The 10,510-nt window shown below is 33.9% G+C and overlaps 1 long non-coding RNA gene across 1 annotated transcript; it reads left to right on the top strand.

Annotated features, from left to right (window-relative positions):
- The first annotated feature begins 762 nt into the window (after window positions 1-762).
- Window positions 763-1,317, top strand: LOC135135548 (uncharacterized). The gene is made up of 3 exons (XR_010281597.1): window positions 763-836; window positions 882-1,033; window positions 1,082-1,317. It is a non-coding gene; the product is annotated as an uncharacterized LOC135135548 (long non-coding RNA).
- The last annotated feature ends 9,193 nt before the right edge of the window (window positions 1,318-10,510 follow it).

The raw sequence follows: 10,510 nt of genomic DNA, 5'->3' as shown, positions 1-10,510 counted from the left end.
TTTTTCTCAATTTTTATTTTTTTGTCCTCTGTTTTCGTATTTGTTTGACGATGTTTTTTGTGACTTTTGTGCATTTTTGTTTTTTTTTATAGTCGCCTCTTTTAAGAACTTTTTGTCCTTTGTCTTTTTTTCGTCGCTTCTTTGTGATTTTTTTGTAGTCGTTTTTCCGCATTTTTTGTGAAATCAGTCGCCTTTTTGCCATTTTTCTTGTCCTTACTAAAAAGTTGATGAGCACAGCAAAATTTATTCTAGAGCACAGCAAAATTACCTATAGATGGCGTTGTAGCACGAGCGGAGTTTGGGGCTCCTGGTTGTGGCTGTTCTTCCACCACGACGGTAATTCTACTCTACTGGTAAGCAGATACCGCCCAGCACCCCTCTATCTAACGAAGAAACGTGCCGCGCTAGCAGACCGTTACGGGCCCAAACTAGTGGTTGGAAATCCCGGCTATTGGGCCAAGCCGCGACTGTCGCGTCATCCCGATCGCTACCCTGACTTCTATTCAAGACCTGCGTCTTTTGTGCAGATGGCGCGATAAATCCCGCCAGCTCGACTAGGAACCTCGCCCTCCGCTTCTGACACATGTTTTTGTGTTATTTACATACTTATTTAGTTAAATAAAAAAAAATATATTTAATGGTATATTTGCTAATGTGTCTTATGTCCTTGTCTACTAAGCTTACATTTCTTACAAAATGCTCTTATCTAAAAAAAAAAGGTGGATAGCATATTTTTCTATCGTAGCAACAAGTAAAATTTGTTACGTTTTTAAATTCCTAAAATGTTCTTTCTGACAGATATCATATTTTCCGTCTTAACTGCTACCAATGCATTGGTATGTTTCCATTTAAAAAAAATCTCACCCAACTGACTGATTCAGGCAGCCTCGCAGTACCGTGTACAACCCCGTATCTGTCTAATAAAGGAAAAGTCGCAGAATAATGTCAATGGAACCAATGTCACGTACACAATAATAAGTTGCTACAATTCGTGGTGTTGTAAAGAGGGTTGCTGTAACTGGTACATCAATTTGTAAGTATATAGTCAGAATCGTCCTTATTATATCATTGTGAACTCTAGATCTGTTTGGATTACTGCTCTGCTGATTTCCATATGCATCTATGTTTTCTTAAAAGCACTTCTATATAAGTTTTGGTGTAGCAAAAATGACAAAGGTTTGTTAGACGTCACGGTGAAAAAGGACGCCGATTGTGCATGAGCTAATTTCAAGATAACGAAAATTTTCATTTTATTGTAGACGTGCAGCGATTGTACAAAAACCATGAAAAATAAAGTGTGTTTCAGATTTCAGCAATAAATGTGCGTTTTCTGTTACATAGTATGCAGACTGCGCTTGTGTTTCTTCTCACTAGAAACTGTAAAATATACACTGTAGGTTAAACTAAAACAAAACGAAAAGTTCTGGCGGTTAAGTTTTTTTTTTAGCACGCCAGTTTTGAAAACTGACATTATCTAACATTTTGAGGTAATGTCGTCACATTGCTGGTGCAGACGATCACGACTTGTCACACCTAAGATCAACTGACTTAATTATGAAAAAAATCTAAAATTTAGTATGTCGGTCGCTACACTTCATAAAAGACACAACAGAAAAGGTTAGTATTACTTTATAAAGTCCTGCTAAAAATTTTATTATTCGCAAAAACAAAAAGGCAGTTTTTGTGGATAATATATTTTTATTAACTATTAAAGTCCTCTAGATAATATGTTTGAAAATAATCCATTCTCATCGAACAATGAGTTGTGATAATTTTAAAGCGCAGGTGTGTAATAATTTATTGCAGATGGAAATTTTGTAATAGTTATCTATTTACCTTGGCTAAAAATTGTTAATTTTCATTTTATTTTTTATTTATTTTTGCCAGTAGCAACTCTAGTGCGAAAACTACACTAGCAAACACTAATCCATAAAATAAAATCATGAAAGCACCCTGAAAATGGGTTACAGAGAGTTTAAAAAAACCGTTCTCTTTGTCCAAACGATCCTGTAGAAAGTACTTCCACCTAACATCTGACACCAACTTGTTTACCAGCCCACTTTCAACAATTCTTTTAATAGAGGCATTAAGAATATCAAAAAGTTCGTGGTTCTTTTTCACATAAAAACATATTTGAAAATACATAATTTCAAAAACGTTGACGCTTTCGCGTAGGTTGGGGCGCATTATTAAGACTCCTCTGTCAATTATAGTCGCAAAGTTTTTTTTAATCAGCATTTCATCCAAGTTCTCCATAAGTGTTAGATTAGTACCAATGTATGTATTGTACACACGAAGATTTTGGGGACCAGTAAACAAAAATATTAGCGCTAAGCCATCTGAAAATTTTAAAGGTAAATCGGATTCCAATAGTTTTCCCAGATTTGTTATGTCGTTTTCGTAAACGGGATTACTAAATATGTCATACAGTTTGGCTTGCAATACTACACACGTCAGTAACGATATCCAACAATAAATAGTGATTATTGTCTTTAGAGCTCTATTCACAGGTAACTTTGAGACTGGCAAATTTAAAGCAATTGAAAACAGATTTAAGATGTTTCCAACAATGTCCTTAAAGTAGTCTTCATGAGAGATTTTCATTGCAATGATGCAAAATATTATACACATTATTAAAAACAAAAATAGCATAGAGCACCAAAATGGGTAAGGAAAATAGTGGACCATCGCTTTCCAGTAAGGCATTCTGACAGCCTTTGGAACTGCCCAATAAATATTGTCGTCATATACAGTCGTTGTAGTTTCAACAATGGCATTTGGCAAATTATTTCCCAGCCCGAGAAATATATCTGCGTATCCACTTTCAAAATCACTTTCCACTGATTCAAAGGAATAACTTTCTTGTAATTCTTGAAAATAAATAGGATTTTCAGGCATGTAGAGTAACTTGAACCCATTACTTTCCGCAAAAATGTTTAAAACCCCAACAAAGATACCAGAAGAGTTATTATTAATCCAAGGATATGAATGAGAATAGATTACCTTTAAAGGGCACCCATAAAAATGATTCTTCATGTTAGGATTAAACAATCCATGCTGCATTTTCAACGTCCCATGAAAATGACCAATTTTCATAGGTTTTATATACTCTCCACATTTGGAGTTTTTAAAGTCAATTTCAAATATGTCCACACTTGTTTCGCTGTCCAATATTATGAGTGATTTATATAAACGATAAGACCATAACATCTTGGCCAGATAAATTAAATCATCGATTTTTTTTGTAATTACTACATATTTGCTCCTTGAATCAAAACCATACGAATCTTTTAAGACAATCATTGTTTCGTTTAATAAGTTTAGATTATTGTAACTTAAAATTACATTATTAAATTTTTCCTCTATTGTCGTCAAAAGATGCAAATGTGTAAAATCAATACGTATCATTCCAGAAACATTACGGATCTCTAAATATTCTTCCGTGATAATAACAGTACGTGAAAATATGAAGTTCTTGTCCACAATTTGGGTTACACAGTCGATTAAATTTTTATTTTCATCATTTCTTAACAAAGCATGTGTAAAATCAAGCATTATAAAAAAATAAACAAGAAATAATTTTGCGATAAGCATATTCGCTTATTTTTTATACGGGACACAATTTTGTGGCGATACACATGATAACATGACACAGGTATGAATAGATATATATACCAAAATAATTCTTTCAACGTGCAATTTATATAAATGTCATTGCATTAATAAAACATCTACAATAATGTTTGTTAAATTTTGTGTATAGCAATAGATGAGAAATTCCTCGAGATCCATGTACTTAACGACGGTTAATAATAACATTCACTTACAACCGCATCATTCTAATGTGTTTGTCTATTCAAGCTAAAAGGTTTACTAATAAAAATATCCTGTACTTGATTTAAAAGGTTTACTAATAAACTAATAGATAGGTACGCGACGCTAAAAGTTACCGACATTTTTTCTCTCATATTCCTACTACGTTTCCAAAAAATTTCGCGCAAATGACATTGACATGAAAACACGGTGTATAATAAGTTAATAAGTTACTAACAAAAATAAACTTATTATACATCGTGCATGAAGGTCATATTCTGTTGCTTTTTATTGGTCTATGAGAACCTGATTTGCTCATCTTGTCCAATTTTTTTTGGAAATGACCGTATAATTTTTAGAAAAAAAAATTGGTCGAAGGTTATATCGACAGTGCTTCCCTCGCCCCTGAAATACAATAAAACAAATCCAACTTTTTCGAAAAATTATAAAGTTTGATTATGCGAATTTTATTTTTTTTTATGAGAACCCTTATAAGTTAAAATAAAAGTATGTATGTAAATGTAAAGAAGCGTGCGGGGTCGTACGTTCCAAATGAGTTTTCTATTAACAAAATTTTGTGATGACGTCATTAACATTTCTGCAAAGACACGTATATCACTTTGAATAGGTGCAGTGTAATACTAATGAGAATATAATTCATGAATCACATGACTCCATTTCTTCCAATAGAATTTGTTCATGCCCGTAGTTACATGTCTATCACAGCGATAATAATTTTATTGCCTTATTGTGGTCTGTTGCTACCTAAATTTAAAAACTGTCAAATTGACAAATTTTAAAATTTCGTAAATTTTTTTGTCTTTTATGGCTTGCCAACGTTGGGGGCAAGCTCAAAACGACGAAATCAATTCTATTATCAAAAAATGTGTTCATTTATTATATTCTCATGTTGAATATAACTCGTGATATGATTAATAATCGAAGATATGGCTCGTGAAACCGAAGCAGCACATTCAACTCGTGCTTCGCACTCGTTGAATCTGCCGCTCGGTTTCACTCGAAATATTATCGATAATAATCATATCACTTGTTATATTATAATTGATAATAGTATTGTATTAATAATACACAAATTTTCGGGAAAACGGAGTGAGCCGTTCCCGATTTAATCAATAAAGTAAATGAACTCTTTCATTAATTTTTTATAAATCACCCTGTATAAGAAATTTAAAAACTTTTAATGCAATGATAAATAACAGGTATAGACTCATTATATTTTCCACATTTTGGCTAGGATTTATTCAGCAAAATTTAGAGATGACATGATCAATTTTTGGAGAGAGGATAAACGAATAAATTTTGCTTAACGATTTACCATGATTACGACAACCTTAAAATAGTATTATTCAGTTTTGAATTTTTTTCCAAAAATTTTGGATGTCTAGGGTGAAAATTCGACGTGGATTCACACACCACAAGTGCAGGAGTATTTCATTTTATAAAATTAAAAAAAAAAATGTTATAAATTTTGGAGATGACGTCATCCCATTGGTGGTGGGGATAATTAATCAAATTTTAGCGAGTGTTTAACCATCTACATGATATTCCTAATATACATACAAAATCTGACAACAATTGCTCCAGTAATTTCTAATCTATACTTATAAATAAAAATGAATTGCCGAAATGTATGTACGCTCATAACTTCAGAACGACTGCACCGAATTGGATGATTCTTTTTTTTACGTGTTCCTTATTGTCAGGACAAGGTTTATATGTAAGAATATTTATAAAAAATAAAACAGCTAAAAGATAAAAAAAATTTAAAAATTTTGTATGAGAATCGCCACTTCGAATTAATTTGAATAATTGGCGTTCCTGACGGACCTGTCGTCTGACTGACGTGTCATACAAAACTAATTCTTCCGTGCGATTGTGACAAGTGTATTGCATTTCAAGTCGTTCTTTGTTTTTTCGTAAAAAGAAACGTCGTTTATTTTAAGAAAAGATTTGGTTAAAGTGAATTTAGTTACACATTGCGAAAGTTTCTTATTAATTTTGAACTGCCATTCTATTTACCTATGTTCACTTTGTTGGTTTCGACAAAACTTCAAACTTTACCGTTATTCGAGGATTTAATTTGAAGTTTTAAGTATTTTAAAATTCTCAAGACAAAATTTACAGATTTGATTGACTGTGAAAATAATTCTTTGTCGTTTTGTGAAGTTCATTACAATGCCGAGAAGACGACAAGCTGACATAGGTCGACGAAGTCAATCAAATGTGCGACGAACTACCTCAGGTGCAAATCGCAATGATTTATTTCATGGGTAATTCGGATACGGAAGTTGATCAGCGTTGTGCTCATAATCAACATAATCAAATATGAAGCGAGACATTGGGTGGTATGAATAAAACTGAGTAGATACTCATATTCGAAGTACGAAGTACCTACTTCATTATTACTCTTACATACCTGAGCACCTACTCTATGTACTGAGTACCTACTTGGAAACACTGTATCTCCCCGGACACAAATTGAACATCTACGCGTTTTGTGAGCATTTAATTTAAAAATGAGCATCGGCATGGCAATTGACTATTTGTCCTTATAAATAATAAATTAAATGTAATATTATTTTTTTTTTCCTTAAGAATATAGAGTTAACAAAGTTAGTTGAGTTACAAAAGTCTCGTTTGCTCCACGTTGGCCACCAACGAGCGAATTTCATGATTTTTGTGAAACTTTGCTGGTTTTGAATTTAAATTTTCTGTCCTCGATAGTTGATGCTCAGCAAGAACCATGGGAAGGTCTGGAGCAGATCTCGCTAGGAAAGGAGAGGGCTAGGAATTGTTAATGAGGGATAGAGCGTTATACAGTACAATACAACGGAAATACAATACAGGTACCTACAATCTAGCTACAATACAGAATACACTACAGATACAGATACAATTCAGATACAATACAAATGCAAAGTTAGTACCCAATACACCACCGGAAGAAATTGCACCAAAAATTGAGAATGTTGCAAAGTGAAAACCCAAGCAAGCACACCGATGGAACTCGGGACGAAATCTATTGGTCGCAGCGCTCACACGCCCAAGGGAGAACGCAGCCGCATAAATCCAAGGTCGTCTTACCTCATTCTCAAAGAACGATGCAACCCAGCGTCTAAGGGCCAAAAGAACCCCCCCAGGCCAAAGCGTCTGACGACATGGAGAATTCAAACCTGGAACCACAGAATGCACTGTTGCAAAATTAATACCCAAGCAAGCACACCGATGGAACTCGAAACGAAATCTATAGGTCGCAGCGCTCACACGCCCAAGGGAGAACGCAGCCGCATAGATACAGGGCCGACTGACCTCATCCGTTTAGGATGATGACCCAACGTCTAAGGGCCAACAGACCCCCCCAGGCCAGAGCGTCTGACGACATGGAGAATTCAGTCCCGGAACCAAAGAATGCAAGAATGCACTGTTGCAAAATTAAAACCCAAGCAAATGCACCGTGAAAACAAAGCATTTGCACCACTGGAGCTAAAAAAAAAAAAAAACAACCCAAGTTAAGTTAGTAACACATACAATATACAGTACAAAATGCTTCAATTACAAAAGTTACAATATACAAATTTCTCCACGTTTGCCAACAAAGAGCGATGACTGTGCTCGCTCGTTACTGTTGCCCAGCAAGAACCAAACAATACGAGGAGGTCTGGAGTGCGTCTTGCCATTAAAAGAGAGGACTAGGGTTTGCTGCATGGGTGAAGGACACCGTATTTTGTAAATTTGGACGCCGTAGTTTAAAAATGATGCATACGGTATTTTGTGAATTATGAACGCTGCACTTTGTATATTCCAAAGCCGTACTTTATCAGTCCTGAATGCATGTTATTAACAACATATTTCAAAAAAAATCGGGCATTTTTGGAAAAATATCCACTTTCCTTCGTGTTCACAGCACGTAACACAAAACATTTTCGCTAATATTTATTAACAATAAATTAGAAATTCGCGAACACGTACTACTTTTAAGCCAAAACGGAGCTCCAGTGTTGCTGCTACCAGATCGGAATCAAAACTAAACACAGAGGATGGAAAAACTGACCTTTTATCAGGTAGCTCACGTGATAGTGACGTCATCGTACGTCACGATGAGATTGCAAAAATTATTTTTCATATTTTAGATCAGAAATTGTACATTTTCGGGGTTAATTTAACAATGTTTAAACAAACTAATTTGTTTTTGCTAACCTCGTGTTCTTAGGAAGATGGATTTCGGTTTAATTATAATATTGATAATTATATTATTGATAGTTATCATATTTGAACATTATGAATTCTATTAATTATGTTTAAATTTTATTTAATTATATCGCGAAAATGTATAGCTTTGACCCACCAACTTCAATCGTTTCGAAAATTTTTCCAAAACTTAAACATTGTCGAATAAACGAATCACGGAATCCCATAAATTAAAACTGAAATCGTACTTACCTCGTTTTCGGTCCTTTTCGGAAAAATATCCATTTTCGTTCGCGTTCACAGCACTAACACAACATATTTTCCGTAATATTTATTAATAATAAAGTAGAAATTCGCTAAAACGCTCCACTTTTACGCCAAAATGAAGCGACGATCTTGCCGCCATCAAACAGAAATTAATACTGAACACAAAGGACCGCAAAACGTGACCTTTATACAGGTAGCTCACGTGACATTGACGTCATCGTACGTCACCATGACACTGCAAAATTTATTTTTCATATTTTGGCCGAGAAAATGCACATTTTCGGGGATAATTTAACACTATTTAAACAAATTGATTTGTTTTTAATAATTTCGGGCTTTTAGGACAACGAGTTTCGGTTTAATTATCATATATATTTATGCTTATCATATTTAAACATTATAAGTGACATTAATTATGTTTAAAATTTATTAATTTATATCATGCAAATGTATAGCTTTGATCAACCGACTTCAATCGTTTCGAAAATTTTCCCAAAATTTAAACATTGTCGAGTGAAGGAATCACGGAATCCGATGAATTAAAACTGAAGTCGTAAGATAATTAGCTTTTATTTATGCATAAATTGTGCAGTGCGTTCTTTCTAACACTGACCATAGAGATTCCCAACTCAAGATGTCTACCCCATACTAACTGATATTTTGGTGACTCGATTTTTGCCTTGATGGTTGAACACTGTCACTGTTTTCCGTTTTTGTTGTATCGAGATACTACTTGAGCATCAACTGTTACCTACTGAAGTATTAGCATCATCTAGAAAAACTAGAAATATTTTGATTTGATATTCGAGTAGATACTTCGTATTTCGAGTATGAGCATCTACTGGGTTTTATTTATATCAACCATTGTCAAAAATTTGATCGAACGTTGTTTCGACAGAACTTCCTTCGCACCAAAAGTATAATGAAACATATTCAGCATTTTCGAGTTGAGTCTTTTCTTCACACAATTTTGTGATGACCTAATCAACATTTACGATCAACACGTATACCACCTTGGATTGGTGCAGTGTAATACTAAAAATAACTGTATTGTATTCCCAAAATTATCTGCGAAAATCGAGTGGACCGTTCCATCAATTTTTTGGGGGGAATAAGTAAATATTCTTAACAATTTACCATGCTTACAATAACTTTAAAACGTCTGCAAGATCTCAAAGTAGTCATTTCTTCAACTCTTGAGTTATTCTCTAAAATAAATTGACTGATCCATACATTTTTTGGAGTCACTGTAAAAACAAATCTAAAAAATATGAATGCAATGATAAATTACGAAAATATACTGATGATGTTTTGCACATATTAGATAGGATTTGTTCGGCAAAATCTTGAGATGACGTCATCAAGTTTTTGGGCTTGATAAACAGATATATTTTGATTAAAAACCTACCATGTCAAACAGTAACTTCAAAACGTCTGCAATATTTCAAAATTCAGTTTTGCAATTCTTGATTCAATCAATAAAATAAATTGACTCAGTGATTAATTTTTTTGAGACACCCCCTATAAGCAAAACTAAAAAATATGAATGGAATGATAAATCACAAGTATAGTATAGTCTCATCCTATTTTGGACATTTTAGATAGGATTCATTTGGCAAAATTTTGGGCTGACGTCATCAATTTTTTGGAGGGAGTAAATATATTTTGAATAAAAATTTATTCTGCTTATCATATGTTTAAAATATCTGCAAGATTTCAAAGCATTCGGTTTTGCAGATTCAAAATTAAATTGTAGGTGAAACGAAGTTCACGGGGTCAGCTAGTAGTCTAATAAAAATGGATACAACACTAGACAGACAGACGGGAGACCACTTTTTTCGTACTCTAGAGGTCATGACACGTCACGAAAATATGAAAGTGGCAATTGACACTTATACTGTAAGCAAAGTGAGTAGACATTTATGGTTACCGAATTTGAATTAAAATTTCGCGCTGAAAAACAAAACATTTGAATAATTTGAATTTGAAAAAATTCAATCAAGAAAATCGTTAAACATACGCAACCATGTGCACGTTTAGTTCTTTTCTGGTAGTTGGTAGCTCTCCTAGGGAATTTTTGTTGAGAGGGTTGGTAGAAGTTGATTTGGTGGCTAGAGGGTCATAACGCGTCACTTTTTACTTCCCGAGCGTAAGCAAAGGAAGTATTGTAATCGCGTCCATCGGCCGACTCTCTACTTTTACGTTTTCTCGATCTTTCATG

The sequence above is a fragment of the Zophobas morio genome, unplaced genomic scaffold, assembly GCF_036711695.1.
Source record: "Zophobas morio isolate AGI-343-1 ecotype UQ-CSIRO unplaced genomic scaffold, CSIRO_AGI_Zmor_V1 ptg000024l, whole genome shotgun sequence".
Taxonomy (NCBI): Eukaryota; Metazoa; Arthropoda; class Insecta; order Coleoptera; family Tenebrionidae; genus Zophobas; species Zophobas morio.
Note: the sequence above shows the minus strand (reverse complement) of the source record. Positions and strands in the feature narration are given on the sequence as shown.